This window comes from Tamandua tetradactyla, chromosome 4 (genome assembly GCF_023851605.1).
Source record: "Tamandua tetradactyla isolate mTamTet1 chromosome 4, mTamTet1.pri, whole genome shotgun sequence".
Classification (NCBI taxonomy): domain Eukaryota; kingdom Metazoa; phylum Chordata; class Mammalia; order Pilosa; family Myrmecophagidae; genus Tamandua; species Tamandua tetradactyla.
Window position 1 is genome coordinate 80872205 of NC_135330.1, and position 15821 is coordinate 80888025.

The window sequence follows — 15821 nt, forward strand, 5'->3', positions numbered from 1 at the left end:
GTGACACCTTTGAATGTCCCTGTAACTCACCTCTCAATCCTTACAACTTGTCTTTCAATCCTCAGACGAGACACCCTTTCTAGGTTAAGCATTTCTAGACTGACTCTCTTATACTAGTGTCCACGAAGGTGTGACTGGTAAACCTCTGGTTTGTTCTCTCAGCTGAGTGAAGACCCAGTGATTCTCACTTGCTCTCTCAGCCCCCCTCAGCACCCACTGTTGCTGGACCGTCTAATTCTCCATCGGGTCCCTCACTAAAAAGTCTGTTGTGTGGCTTCTCTATTACATGCCCCACCCTCTTGCTAGAGAAGCCCCTTAGCAGATTCTCTGGCTCTCAGTTCATCTGTCTTTAACCCAGTGGTTAAGGGTACAGCCTTTGTCACTTTGTGTTCAAATCCTGGTTCCCGTATCTACCAGCAATGTGCTCTTGGACAAGGTACTTAACCTCTTGGTGTCTCAACATTCTCAACTGAGGAGTGCAAAGAGTACTAGGGTTGTTGAAAATATCCAAGGAGATCATTTCTGTAAAGGGCTTAGAATTGTTTCTAGCATGTATTTTAGTGCTCAGTGAATGTTAACTATTAGAATTAATTGAGGTTTGAGGGGGCCCAATAAATAATACCATGTTTTCATAGAATATGGTTTATGTCTCTGGGCCAGAATCCCAGAACCCCAGAAGTAAATGGACTTAACCAGCCACACGTGGCAGTAAATGGGGGCAGGCCTGCTCCTGTAAAACTTAGAGTAAGGGGAGTTGAACAGATGCTTCTGCAATCAGGGTATCTCTTCTTTCTCAGATCCTTTATAGCAACTATTTCCTATATAATTAATTTGGCAATTGAACCCATACAGCCCAGTGCCACATAGTACTGTCAGTGCAGTGCTCCACTCACATCCCATTAGCACCCTTGACCACTTCCAGGCACACTGATCACAGCCAATGTACACCCCAACAGCCAGCTCCCACATGTCTTTAGAGGAGGGCTGCTCCTAAGCAGCCATAACCTGCTTTGCCTACCAGTAAAGACAGCAGAAAGTGCCCGGAAATCTACAAGTACCTCATCTCCTTGTAGTGCATAATCCATGCCTGATGGGTGGGAAGTATAAATACTCCAGCTTCCTTGCCCTTGACCAGGTCCAAAGCTCCCCTGCAAGACTAAAATGCCTTTTATTGGACTAGCCTTCCTGGTTGCCTTTCTGGGCATGAATTTTAACTTAGCAGTGAGTTCAGCAGCAGGGGTGAGGAATGCCAGGGTTTTGCCACTGCCTGTTTTTTACAGCCAGTAGGAGAGCTCTACCTTCCAGAAGCAGTCTGATACTTTTATGTTGAATTTCAGTCATGTTCATAAAGCCCATTTCTTTGATCGCCTTCAGAATGTTTTCATTAACAAAATTAGTTAGGGATGCAAATGACGTATCCTCAAAGGCTCTTGTCAGTCCCAGGGGCAAGCTGGGCATGGCATTGTCATCTTCAACGTTTGACTTCTCCACACTATTTTCTGTTTCTTCAGGAACTCCAGCAACTACCTCTTTACACTCCATATATTTGATATTTGCATTTTTTGCATCAGGCTCAGCATTTTCTACCATTTTTCTTTTTTGATTCTGAATTGGGTGACTGTGTTGCTGCCTCCCCATTGGTTAATGTGGCAGATTCTTTGGGGATTTTTAAACTTTTAACATTTTTCACTGTCTAAAAAGCCCACATTCATAGACCGTTTTAGGGACTTTTTAACTTTCCCAGCTTCTGCAGTTTCTTCAGACACATTTGTGTTTCGGGTTTCTAATAGGTTCGTATTTAAGGCCCCCTGTAAGCTTCAGGTCTCACTGTTGCAATCTGAGTTTTCACTTCTTGATCTCCATGTGCAGAGTGTCATCAGTGAATGAATGACGGTGTCAGAAGTGCGCCTTCACCAAGGCCCTGCAGTGGGCTTCCTCTGCTTTCAGGTCTGACCCTCATAGGGTTTTTCAAAACTTACATCAGGTAGGGTGCACAGGTGGTTCCGTGGTTCAGAGGTAGAATACTTGCCTTCCAGGCAGGAGACCTGGGTTCAATTCCCGGACCATGCACCACCACCCCCAAAACAGGGGAAAAAACCTTACATCAGGTAGACTCAAACTATATGAAAAAAGAAAAAGAAAACATTTGGGGAATGCACATATTTACCACGAAAAAGATGTTCCATGTGGCCATTAGAGTTTTAATTTTTTTTTTGTATTTCCCTTTTATCCAACCCATCAAGAGACAGGTTGCTTTTTAAAAAAAAAGTTTTATTCATACACCGTACAGTCCATCCCAAGTGTACTATATCAACGGCTCTGGTATAATAAAAAAGTTGTTCATTCATTACCACAAGCAATTTGACAACATTTTTGTAGCTCCAAAAAGAAAAAATCCCCATGCTCTTTATAGCCCCCTATTATTGACACTTAGCATTGGTGTGGTAATTGATGAAAGAATATTACGATATTACCCTTACCCACAGTTTGCATTAGTCGTATTTCCCCCCTCCCCCGTATACCATCCTATTATTAACACCTTGTAATAATGAGGTACCTTTGCTCTAGCTCGTGGAAGAACATTCTTATATTTGTACTATTAAAAAAATATACAAATTAAACATTATTTTCAGGTTGAAAGACCTTTTGGCAATCCAATTTTATTATTAGCTACTAATTTTACTGTGGGCTATTAGAATTTTAAAGTCGTTTTCTGTGTGCAAAGTATACATTATACAAATATACAAAGATCTCAGAGAAAATTTAGGTTGATATAAATATTGTATGAAATGATTATGTGGGATTGAATAGTTGAGTACACACTCCTAGAGACATTTTAATGTTGTAGTTGCTTTTAAGAATTATTAACTAGTGAATAATTAAAATGCTGTCAGAATGGATTAAAGGTCAATTAGTTTGGTTGCATATAAAAGGTCCTAAGAAATACACGACTGCCAGCAAGGGCAATTAATACAATTCTACTTGCATGCTATAAAAATTCAGTGCAAGAAAATAAAATTCAGTGTGTTGTACCAACATGAATATTTCCTAAAAAATATTAATTTCACTTTTGTGTACAAATTAAAAATGTTATACTAACAATAAATGAATCCAATAAATCAAACAGGGGCATAATGATGATATCTCACAATTGGATAGGCTTTATTACTTTTCAAATAAATTTTACAGCTCTTGCACCCAGATGGCTGGACCTAACACCTGTTTATAACAGTTTATATAGCCATATTTCCTTTACTTCAGATGAATGGATTTTTGTCCAAACAAAAAAAATTGACATTTTATATTAAATTAACAGGTCATGTGACCAAACTAACTGTCCTGGTGCAAGCAGATGCGTCCCGAGACGGTTCATCAGCCTGTGCTTCACCGCAGCTGTACCCAGCCTCTGGGTCTCTAAGAGCCAAGTCTGGCAGATACACCTGTTTTGGTACATGTCTCCCCTTTGCATTCTATGAAGCACTTGAGGCAGGGACTGACCCTGTATTGAAGAGCTTTCCTCCACCAGTGAGTGGGCTCTGGGACCAGTGTCTTGCCTGAGTCCCTGTGCATTCTACTGCTTGCATCCTCCTTTCCTCCTACTCCTCACGTCCTTTTGCTCCGAGGTCTGATTGTCTGTCCCTCCCCACCTGGGTGGTTCTCCTAGCCTGAGTCCCGCCATTCTCCTCTCGGTTCCTTCCGTCCCTGATAGCAAAGCACCCCATAAATCCCTTCCTATAGGACCACACCATTCAGAACAATATTTACTCATTTTTTAGGTTGAAAACTTTATTCCCTGAAATACATCTGGTTAAATAAATATAGAGGTTTCTCCTACAAAATAATAGTAGCAGTAATAATAATAATTTCAATCACTATACCCAGACTCCTTGTATTTTAAAAACTATAGCCAAAGAATATCACCTCACCTTGGATATTTAATCAAGTCTGCAGGTGCCTTTTGATTATTAAATTAATTCAAAGACCCTTAGCACACAAGCAAGTTGTGGGACTATATGCAGCAAAAATTTGAAATAAATATGTGAAATTTTAAAAATTAGACTCATTCTTAGCAAATTGGAGATGCTGTTTTATTGATGGTGTTTTATTAATAACCCAGGCTCCCAATTATTATTTAGCAGCACCACTTTCCCCTAAGCACTTACCTCAATGGTCCAGAGTGAAGTGATATCATGAACTGAAATATCCTGATGCTTTAAAAAAATTATTCATTTTGATGAAATTAAGAGGTTAACTATTTCAATTTTAATTTACAAAATAGCATGCATAAATTTTTAAATTTACTTTTAATTTTTATAATTACTTTAATAATCATTTAAAAAACATTTTATTGTAGTAAACTCATACATAACACATTATTGTCTGCTCAGTTCTGCTGCTGGATGTTTAAGCCACTTCACCAGTCTTCCCATAAGATATTGATTATCATAACCTCTTGGAAAGACCCATTTATTGTTGGTCTGAGAGAGAAATAAATTGCCTTCCTTTCCCTAATGGAGGCAGTGAGGCAGATAACTTCTTCCCTATCATATTTCAGTGCTGTGTTAAGACTACAAGAAAGCATCTTGGTCAGTTAGCTTTTGGCATGGATTACCTGCTGGAAAGAGCAGCTCTTTCTCAGAGCCAAAGAAAGTTTTGCTCCAGAGTGAAGGTGCTCAGGAGATTTCTCTCCTCTGTGTGGCATGAGATTATCAAGATCATTATAGGAACCCAAGCTGTGACATAAAAAAGATAGATATCCCTTTCTTATGATTCCAAAATCCATCTACTTCCTTCCCTCCCACTTACATGTAAAAGGCACCAATCAGCTTCAAAATGTATAACTTGCTCCATTTGTAACAAATATGAAATCTCACTGGATTCATCTTTCGTGTTGTGTTCCATTCTGACAAATCATTCAGAAGGCTGCCAAAGGTCATAATCTCCACTGAGGAAATAAATATGTGATATCATTGTTTTCTTCCCAAACCAAAATTCTGGATCATTATTATTTGGTGTAAAGTCCTTATCTCTGGCATGCAATTTCCCCCATATATTAATAGACCAAGGAAGGTTCTTACCACTTGTTTTCCTCTTGGTATAGTGTCCCTCTCATCAGCACTCGGTTCCTTTCCCTCTTTGAAGTTTTGGGACTTGCTGGGTCTGTGTTTTGGAGGGACATCAGCCACTCTTAGATCAGATCAAGACAAGGCAATCAAACCGGCCAAGGTAAATTCAAAATCCAATCTCTTAGTGAATGATTGTGTATGTAACTGGCAACCCAGACTGCGTGGTAGTTTGATTCATATTCTGTTATTGAGAAATATGAAAAAGCTTTGTCAGCTATGCTGACATTCATTCAGTATTCCCTTTCAAACATGGCAGGGAGTTGTTACTATGTGGTTTGAAACAACCATCATTAAAGAAAAAGAAATTTCAAAAGCTGCTAGAGCAGATGGACTGTTGTTTCATTAGCCCATGACTCCAAGTAGACACACAATCCTAACTAATAATAACATCCCTCATTATGGAGTGTTTACACTGGTGCTAGCATGTATCAACTCAGCACATTGGCCTGATTTAACAACGACCCTGTGACCTTAAGCTCTCCCCACTTAAAGTCAGGGAAACTGTGACACACAGAAAGTAAGACACTTACCCTAAATCACGTAGCTGGTGAGTAGCAGAGTTAGTATTTGAATCAATCACTAACAGTGTCGGGACCCTACCCACTCTGGTAGAGCGAAGCCACGCGGTCCAGGGAATGAGATCAGTGCCTCATTCCACACCACATGGGTGGCTACAACTTCACATTCCAGGTCCTGAGTCCTTCGTCTTTCCTATGCGATGCAACGGAGAGAAACTAGGTGGCCCGTCTTCTAGGAATCGTAACACCAGGAGCATCCTTTCGAGAGGGGAAATCATAGTTGAAGAGGGAAAGTCTGGCTTCTGCAGGCCCCTCACACAGACACTGCTGAAGCTTACTCCTGCACACTCAAGGCGAGAATGCTAACATCACGTCTTATGCCATGCATTCCATTTCCCTCACATCCCTGCTGGTAAATCCAGTGTTTTATTTTCCACCCAGAACCCCACTTTACCAATAGAGGAATGACCTTTGAATGAATCTGGGCAACTCATCCCCTAGAGAGTCAGTTTCCCCATCAGTGAAATGGGTACAGAAATGCAGACCTTTGAATGTTATGGAAGAAAATCATCACCGGGCAGGCATTTAATCCTTTTGGTGAATGTTTAGGTATACAAAGCATTACACAACTTTATGGAATATTCTTTGGAAGTTTGAGGGATGTGATGATGTAAAATTTCTTTAAAAGCACCTCGAGTCTTTGGAGTGGCCTTCCGCAGTGGGGAAGGAAACGTCAGTCATCAGCTGGTGGCTTCAGAGTCTTTGCATCTGGCAGGGGGTTTGACTGTGGGGATCAGAAGCAGTAGCATGAGAGTAGGTGAAGACATGGCTTGGTGATTTTAAAATGTTATTTATATCCTACTGTGTTGGTCACAGCAATTTCCATTGCAACTTTCCACTGGAATTCCTTGGGCTGGGAAACAGCAGGTTCAAAGTCCCATTTCTTAAGGAAAGGAGAGACCAACCCTTTGCTGATGGTGTGTTTGGCGGGGCAGGGTGGTTGCTGGAGTGCTGACTCTGAAGAAACACCTCCATAGCGTGCTGTGGGCTTGCACTGCCTTTCTCCTCAGTGCTGGAGGGGGCTCTGGATTTAGAGGAGGCTGGAGAGGGAGGGCCTTTCCCTGTGCTTGCAAGACAGCCTTACCGGTTCCAAAGCAAAGGCTCAGCCCCAGTCAGAGAAGCGCATATGTGCCGCACAGCTCCAAGCCTAAACTCCTGCTAGGATGGAGTGGTGTGGGGGGAGGGGAATAAAGAGGGACAGATTAACAGGAACCCTTGGATTGAAGTTTCCAAAAGAAGCTGGCTTTGCCCGTCACCAGCATCATCCTTGCATTGGCAGCATGACTGCAAAGAAAGAGTAAACTGATAAGTCTTGGAAGAGCACTTCCCATTACACAGTTTTTGCAAATTATGGCTCTAGATGCTAATATTTGGTGGGAAACTCCCTTAGCTGTCACTTAACTCCATGAATGCACCAGGTCTATATTAACCTTGCAGCCCTGTTTAAAAGACTCCTGGCATTAATTTTGACATACCTCAAGCAAGAAGTTTTAAGGGAATATTGAATAAAATGTCCCTGATTATGACTTGGAAAGCACAGGGGACTTAGTTCTCTCCTTCTGTTGGTATTTACGTAGAATCAGTCACAGCTGGCACCTCGAGAACAGTGACAAGTCGGTGGGAGAAGCCACGACCAGACAAAACTCAAACTGGGGGAAGATCATCTGGCAAATGGAGATGGGGTCCCCCGTGCAGAGGCCCAGAAGGAAAGTCCAAACTCGCATGTGATACAGGCAAATGTCCTCATCAGCAGAAGTCCAGTTCATCGAGAGGCAAGGTAGCCAGTGCCCAGGCCACACAGTCCAGGGCTTCCATTCCCTTCACGGCAGGATTCCAGCCAGCACCTAAGGGTGTGAGGAAAGCTGCAGCAGTCAGAAATGGTTTCAGGCTCCCTGCTCCACAGACAGACTTAGCAGGACACAAGGCCCAGGGCCAGCAGAGCTACTGTGTGCGCTGGACCTCTGCTTCCTTTGCCACTTCTGTATCTGGGCACCAAGGAGAGCTCCTGATATGTACCTGCACCTAATCAACACTTTCTGAATGAACAAAGGAGGGAAACAAAGAGGGAGCCAAGACACTCCGACTGAGCAACACAGGACTGGGCAGGTAGAGCAGGATTTGGTGGATGCGCTGCTGCTTAGGATCACAACCGCGCACGCATCTGAGGCAGGAGAACCAATTCCTTCCAAACATCCCCAGTGGGTGGACTGTGATTAAAGGACTACGTCCTACTCGGAGCTGGCCACTGCGCAGAGCACACCCTTTTTGCTCGCACGCCTCGTGCACTTTCCTCTACAACCACATCTGACAAACCTGTTATGGCTGAGGTGGAGAAATTCCGTAAGTCAAAATTGAAGAAGGCAAACGCAAGAGAAAAATCCACTACCTTTCAAACGAGCGCTTGAACAGGAGAAGCACCGCCCATATGCACAGCACATTCCACAAGCATTGCCTTCGATTTTACTTCTTTTCCCTGCTAACTTCGTAAGATGCAGAGAGGTTGGATCAAGTTCAAATGACGGTGCTGCCCCTTTTCACATTAAAGAACCGAGAACTACTAACAAGGAAGGCGGCGTCTGCCGCCCCCAGACACCGATCTGGCTGGCAGGGGAGGAAAAGACCTTGCATGTTGGTGAATGAAGAAGCTGGGTGGAGCGACAGTGAAGCTAGAGGCAAAGCAAAGCGGGTCCAAGATGCCTACAGGCTGCGAAAATGCGGTTTAATTAGAGTGCCGTTTTGCTGTTGCTTTTCAAAGAATTTTAATAACTATTGGAACACACAATTTTTTTAATATGCAAATAAAAAGTTTTAAAAACTGGCAAAATAAAAATAAAAACTGAAGGACTATGTCCTGTCTGTTTCATGACTGACTCAGGTACTGACATCTCCTTTTGGACCATGGTTCTGTCACAGGATGCACTAAAATACTCAGGTTACACACTGAGAACATTACAGACTTACAGAATGTGGTGGGTTGATTTATACAACCCAAATAGACATGTTCTTAACCCACATTTCCGTAGATGTGAACCCATTGTAAACAGGATCTCTTGAAGACGTTATTTTTAGTTAAGGTGTGGCCCAACTAAATGAGTTTGGGTCTTAATCCAGATCACTAGAGACCCTATGCAGAGAAGAAATCAGAAGCCAGAAGTTGTAGAAGGCGACAGGGAGAAACTGGAAATACAGATGAAAGGAGAAGACATTGCTTTATGATGGGAGGTAGATACAAACCAAGAAACCCCAAAGATTGCCGGCAGCCAATTCTAAAACGCTACAAACTCTGGGAAAAAGCAAACCTTGCTGACTCTTGGTTGGAGACATCGTTCAGCCTCAAAACTGGTAATCAATAAATTCCCTTTGTTTAAGCCAACCCATTGTGTGACATTTGTCATGGCAGCCTGGGAAACAAAGAAGAGAATTTGAATTTGGATTTGTAACAAGATGGACGAATGAGACCCAAACAGAGATAAAAGACTTGTTGGGCATGGTCCAGAGTATTTTATCCTTTAATTTATCTGTTTTACAATCTTTACAGGGTTCTTCTTTTGTTTTGTGCTCCTAAATAGACTGTAACTCCCCAAGTGAGCTATTTTTGTCATAGCGCCATCTCAATTACACAGGGCTTAATTTTATGGACAGCGTAAACAGCCTCAAATGCTGCTGTTGGCTGAGTGACAAACGAGTGAGCAAATAAAATAAAGAATACATTTTTTTAAAGAGCAAGTGAGTTGTGTCAAAAAACTATGATTCTCAACATAATGAAAAGCTACCCAGAGCACAGAGTAGCAGTTTTTCCTTTCATGTGTTTCCAGTGTTCAGGACTCAGTAACAGGTCAGCATAGAAACTGCATTTCAGGTAAGGCCACCTCTGTCCCAGGGCCTCACAGGGAAACTTAGCTGAGATGGCCCTGGGGGTTATTATTTCTCAAGATAAAAGGATTCAAGCCCAGGCAGAAGTGTCCTTTCTATGTTTATTTATAGGCCATTCACCAAAAAAAAAAAAAAAAAAAAAAAAATCAGTTCTTTTAGAGTGGTAATTCCATGTTTGGGAAGGAACATGTGGCCGGGTAGCCGCGCTGTGGTGGTCCAGCAACCGGCTTCAGCTCAGGAGCACGTGAGGAGTCACCTGCCAAGTTTCTCAAACACGCATGTCAGGTCCAGCCCCAAACATGTTTCAGGGAATATGACCCGGTTGTATCTACTTTGAAAATGTTCCCCAGAGAATTTTGATGTACATTCTGATTAACAACCAATCTCATTAGGACAAGAAACAATGATCAGAGAATAACCCTTCAGCATCTACTCCAGGGAAGGCGAAATTTGCCTCTGGAGTTTCCATTTTGAATTATTTCCAGCCATGTTCACGCACCCTGTCCCCACCAGCGTCCAATAGTCTGTCTGTCCACCTTCTTCCCATTAAAACTGCTATCACGAAAGGATCTATTAAGATCATAAAACCGTCCACACTAAATTCAATTAACTGATAAGACTTAATACTTACCCCTACTTTAGGGCATAATGTGTATTGTGGTTCTTTTTTCTCTTTAGAGTGGTATTAATACAGCTGAAAACGCAGGCGTGACACCCACTGAAGAGCAGGGTTCCTCAACAGCAGCACTGCTGGCACTAGGGTGGGTGCTTCTTTGTGCGGGGCTGTCCTGGGCACAATAGGAGGGTTTAGCAGGACCCTTGGCCTCCGCCCATTCGATGCTGGTAACATCCTCTGAGTTGTGACAACCAAACAAGTCTCCCTGTCCCCGGTGAGGCAAATCGCTCCAACCTGGGACTCGCTAGAGCAGAGAAGCCCATGCGCAGGGCAGCAATAGGCGCTAGGACCGGCGTCTCTGAGGGCTGAGGAAGCAGGAGGGCTGCCTGTAAGAGGCAGAGCGGGCAGCCCTGAATTGAAAAGAAAAGAGCGCTAGTGCCTTCCCTCACCTTTTTGTACTTGTGGCGCTAACTGGGTTTTAACCATGGTCAAAGGACGGGAATAACTTAAGTTATGGACTTTTAGGCCCACGTTAGCTGGCGGCAGAAGCGTTTGAAGAACTGGGGAGACTTTCCTGGTGCTCCAGGCGCAGAGAACATTCACCCAGGAGGAAAACCGGCCCTGAGGAAACAGAACCCTGGTCAGAGGAGGCTCTGGGAGGCTGAGGCAAGTTCCAGGAAGGTCAGGAGGCCGAGGGCTGCGGCTTCTGGGGCTGCGCGCACAGCCGGAGGCGGGGCGGGGGCGGCCTGGCGGTGGCACGTCCCGTGGGTACAGCCCCGTTCAGGGCTGGGGTCGCTGTTTGCTGGGAAGCGGGAGAAATAATCGATGAAGGGCGCGGTGCCACACGCGAGGGGACGTGGCGGGCGTCTGAAGGTGAGCGGCGGCTGCTGTAGGTGCCGCGGTGAAGGGTCTGAGCCGCGCGTCTCCAATGCTCTCCTTCCCGGTCAGCCTGGGCTGGCAGCTGGCGGGCGGGTGAGAAGCGCCCAGGTCACCCTCTGCCTGTTCCCTTGGGGCTCAGCTTTAGTTATTCGGGGGTCCAGTGTATCACACTTGCCCTGGGTGACACCATTCTTTCAGCTTCCTTTCCACTGCTCCGCTCTCCTCCGGGTTGCAGCATTCGTGCCCTTACCCGGTTCTCATCGTTAACCCATTGCCATGGTTTCCGTGTGACGGGCGATGGCGTCACTGCCGATGAGAAGTGGCGCTCCGTTCACTCTGATTGCAGCCGTGCTACCGTTCTCTTTTCACGCGCTCTTCAATGCCGCCTGCGCTCGCAGTGATCACTTCCGCGTTACGTGGTTTCCGTCTTTCCCGGGGCAGGATAATTTGCGGTTCAGCGCAGAGCAGGAGCTGAGCAGAAATGAAGAATGGGGTGCTCAGCATCAGCGCTTAGCACCCAGAGGTCACTGTCCCAAGGAGGGCCTCAGCCTGGGCAGTGAGGACAGCTGATGGGAGAATATGATTTCTCTTTTTTTCAAAACCTATGGTATTACACAAATAGAAAACTATTTCTGTTGAGGTAAGAAGAAAGAAATTTGAGAGATTACCTGTCATCCCACTACAGAGATAACCCCTGTCAACATGCTCACTCATATACTCGACCTTAGTCCGTGCATATGTGTAGCTGAGATGGGGAGTCCCTACATGGAGAGTAGGTATGTGTTCATCTCCTCACCCTCAAACAGATATCCATTGTGTGTTTTGATGTCCCTGTGCATTGGGACACCAGGATGCTGGATGAAGGAGGGGGGAAAGGACTGTGCATAAATACTTGGGAGAAAGAGATGAGGACACCAGAGGTTGGGGCATGGGGAATGAAGACATTAGAGGTTGGGGTGTGGGGGATGACACTAGAGGTTGGGGTGTGGGGGGTGAAGACACTAGAGGTTGGGACATGGGGGATGACACTAGAGGTTGGGGCTTGGGGGATGAAAACACTAGAGGTTGGGGCGTGGGGGAGGTTCTGCTTGGTGCCACTGAGTGGTTTTGAGCCACTGTGGAATAAAGGGGTTAGAAAGAACCAGATGCTGAAGGAGCTAATGTGAGAAGATATGCCGGCACTCTCACAAAGACAGAGGTGAGAAAGGTAAGAGGCCAGAACATGCCTTTTGATCATCAGATTACCCATCTTTTAGAACTGTGATTAGCGCACAATAGGTGCTCAGGAAATTTTATATGGTATATGGATATGTGAATATGGATGAGTGGATGAATAAAAAGGGACAGATAAACAAAAAACTGCCATCTCCAAAACTCCCCCAAATGAATTCAAAACCTTTACCATTGGTTTGAAATCTTCCTCTTGGTTTAGATATTACTCATCAACTTAAGGCAGATTCTGCCTGTGTCCCTTAATGCAGCATTAAGTTAGGACTCCTTGGAATTAGGATCATAGGCTTCAGAATGAGACTGTTCCGAATTCAAATCTGGACTCTATTATTTATTAGCCAGGTGACACTGAATTTATATGAGCTTCTGTTTTCTATTGACTTAACTGCAGCCATATAATTTTACTCCACTCCAACCTATCTGTGCCGCCCAATTCCCTATTTATGTGAAATTCCATGAAATTGCCTTGCTTTCTCTCTTTTTCTATTAAATGTTAATATTATTTCATACTTCATAGGGTTGTTGTGAGAATGAGATGCTCTATTTTATGTAAGGCATTTAACATAATACCTGACACATTGGAATTACTGAATAAATGGCAGTTACTGTCATTTCTTCCTTTCTTTTTTTAAGATTTTATGTCACAACCATGTCTTCCATTCATTGAAATAATTATTCTTAATCTTTTTACTGCGGAAGATCTTTTTAAGAGTCCGTATTTATACGCACAAATTTTACATACAATTTCAAGAATTTCAAGGAACTCCCAAAATGGTTCCTCAGCATTCATGTCGAGATTCCTTGTACTAGAAGGTGGAAGAAGAAAGGAAGTCATACCAAACAAACTGCATTTTGCTTTTTTTATTAAAAGAAGAAAAAAAAGCTTAAATGTAATTATGAATTGTCAATAACTAGGTGAAAGACCACAGATGCATTCGAATTTTCTTAATACCTCTGACACACTGCCATCAGACTGGGACGACCACTTAAAGCAAAGGGTGGTTGTAGGATTGGAAAATGCGTCCCAGGGACTCATCTTAACTTTCTGGCAGATTCTATTTGCTCCTCAGATGCACCACTTCTGTGATTCTCCTGACAGTTTTCAAGATTGATAAAGTCAGTGGAAATTTTGCAGTCATAGACTTACCTAAACAGGCATTATCAAATAACACAATATAAGGGTGTTTTAAAGTATGTCCCTGAAACCTCCTAGAAAAGACTGGAGACTTTGTTACTGACAACAGAGAAGAAATTGCACGCTGTAAATTATGTGTGCTACTGAGACAACACGCATGTTAGAGAAATTCAAAAAATGGAGATTATTCCATGCCTTCTCTTGCCAATAGGGATTAGTCCACTCCCAATATCTGGAGCATCTCTGGGCACTGACTATGTAGAAATCAAAACTTAACCGGTTCTGGGCCACGGTGGCTCAGCAGGTAAGAGTGCTTGCCTGCCGTGCCTGAAGACCCAGGTTCGTTTCCCGGTGCCTGCCCATTAAAAAAAAAAAAAAAAAAAAAAACTTAACCGGTTCTTTGGAGCCCTCTAAGTTACATTTCTAATAGAATTTATCAGGCACCAGTTTGTTTATGTCAGTAGGGGAACCCAGAGAAAAACTTTTTAAAAAAAATTAAATGCACTAGAGGACCTCTTGATTTAATAGAATCTGGTGATGAAATCTATTAAGAGTTAAGAATTCTTCAGTGATATTAGCAGAGATCCAATAACATTAATATTTATAAGTTGGTATTTTAACATTTAAGATGTTTTAATAAGAAGTACAGTTATACAATGTTGATGTAATCTATAATATGCTTCATATTTCCTTTAGTTTGGGAAATGACCTCACTTGACAGACCCTCGTTTGGACTTGAATTAATTCTTCGATCGGGCAGAAAATTGCTCATCTAGGATTGGTGATCATGCATGCCAGCATACAGTGGCCTTCAGAGTTATAAAGAGAAGGTACAGTTGAGAGAAATAAACATCTGTTGCAGGACCTAGAAGTAATAAATCAAATGTTCAGCTCCCCATTCATCCTTGCCTGCTATGGCAGAGACTGCTTATTGTTTCCCAATATCCATTGTCTCCTTTCCCTTTAATAGGAAACGTTTCAGGTTGTGACAGGGCACATGGCCACCCAGTAAGGGCTGCATTTCCAAGCCTCCTTGCAGCGATAAGTGGCCACATGCTGAATGTCCCACCAATAAGCTCCAACAGAAGTAATCTGTGAAAATTCCCTGCTGCATCACAGCCTCAAAATGAATTTGCCAGACTTAGGATTTCCTTTTTTTCCTTCCCAGGGATTGGACTGAAGATGAAGTGATAAAACACCTTTGACCATGGGGGCTAGAACTGCACCCTGGAGGAGAGCTGAGCAGTGAGATAAAAGAAAGCTGAGTTCCTGGAAAATCGCATGGAGCGCAGCCACCTCTCCACCGTGATGACCTCTGGTCTGTCACGACAGAGGACCAAGCTGCCATCCCATTTAGGCCACTATATTTGGACCTCATTGTTGACAGCAGCCCACCTTGTATCCCGATTGAGCCGTGGTCCCCATTATGATGATGCAGGGTGCATTAGGAAGTTGTTCCCAGTGGTCTCCTGGTATGCCCTTGCTGGTGGAATCCCTCCTGCTGAACGTGGCCTTGCCCAGTGGCCTGCTTCTCACCAATAGAATTTCGCAAAGGTTGCCGCTTCTGTCACTAAGTTTCAAAAGATTGCAACTTCCTTTTTGCTAACAGGCTCTCTCCCTCGCTGGCTTTGATGAAGCAAGCTGCCATGTTGGAGAGACCCATGGGACACGGAGCCAAAGGTGGCCTCTGGACAACAGCAAGAAAGGAACTGAGACCCTCAGTTCGACAGCCTGAAAGGAATTGAATCCTGCCCACAACCCTGTGACCTTGGAAACAGACCCTCACCTGGCTGAGCTTTGAGAGTACTGCTGCCCAGCTGGCACCTTGATGGCTGGCTGTGGGAAACCCTGCAGTGCAGGCCCTAGCTGCAGCTGCCCAGATTCCTGACCCACAGAAGCTGGGAGGGAACAAATGTGGGGCGTTTTAAGTTTGGGGGTAATTTGTTATGCAGCAGTAGATAGCAAATGCACAGACATAATTTTACTTCTGTCCAATGACATGTCACAGAAGTCATACATCGAAATCAGAAAAGTAATTTTAAAATATCTGAGGAAGAGGTGAGCTGGGGATGCCAAGGTAGGGCCTCCCAGGGCATCAGTTCTTTCATGTGATCACTGAGTTCCAGGGCGTGACCCTACTCTAGAGGTCCCATAGCTTTTATTTATTAATAAACCCAGAGTTGTTTAGGCTCAGGGGTGCTTAACTGAACAAACTGCCAAGAGAGTTATATCTTAAGTAGAATGCTTATTTGTTCATTTGTCTTCTGAAATATAATTTCAAGGTGACTCAGATAAATTATATCTTTATAAGTCAGAGTTTTTCAAGACCAAGTTCAAGGCCTTCTTTTCTGCTTCTAGTTTCTCCTCACAACTATCTCACACAC

At 43.7% G+C, this 15821-nt stretch overlaps 2 long non-coding RNA genes across 5 annotated transcripts in view; one reads left to right on the forward strand and one right to left on the reverse strand.

Annotated features, from left to right (window-relative positions):
• LOC143681125 (uncharacterized) overlaps positions 1-11638 on the reverse strand; it is a 74443-nt gene extending 62805 nt beyond the window's left edge. The window contains exons 1-3 of one of the 3 annotated variants that reach the window (XR_013174382.1): positions 10209-11636; positions 5657-7548; positions 5079-5160 (exon numbers count right to left, since the gene is read on the reverse strand). This is a non-coding gene — a long non-coding RNA (uncharacterized LOC143681125). Of the gene's footprint in view, positions 1-4348; positions 7549-10208 lie in introns of those variants that run through there. The other 2 variants (XR_013174381.1, XR_013174380.1) reach the window with 2 other exon arrangements.
• Positions 10940-15104, forward strand: LOC143681124 (uncharacterized). Of its 2 annotated transcripts, none has more exons than XR_013174379.1 (3): positions 10940-11066; positions 14134-14267; positions 14606-15104. It is a non-coding gene; the product is annotated as an uncharacterized LOC143681124 (long non-coding RNA). The 2 variants fall into 2 exon arrangements; XR_013174378.1 differs by lacking the exon at positions 10940-11066 and adding an exon at positions 11396-11712 and having other exon boundaries at positions 14606-15103.
• Positions 15105-15821: the final 717 nt, after the last annotated feature.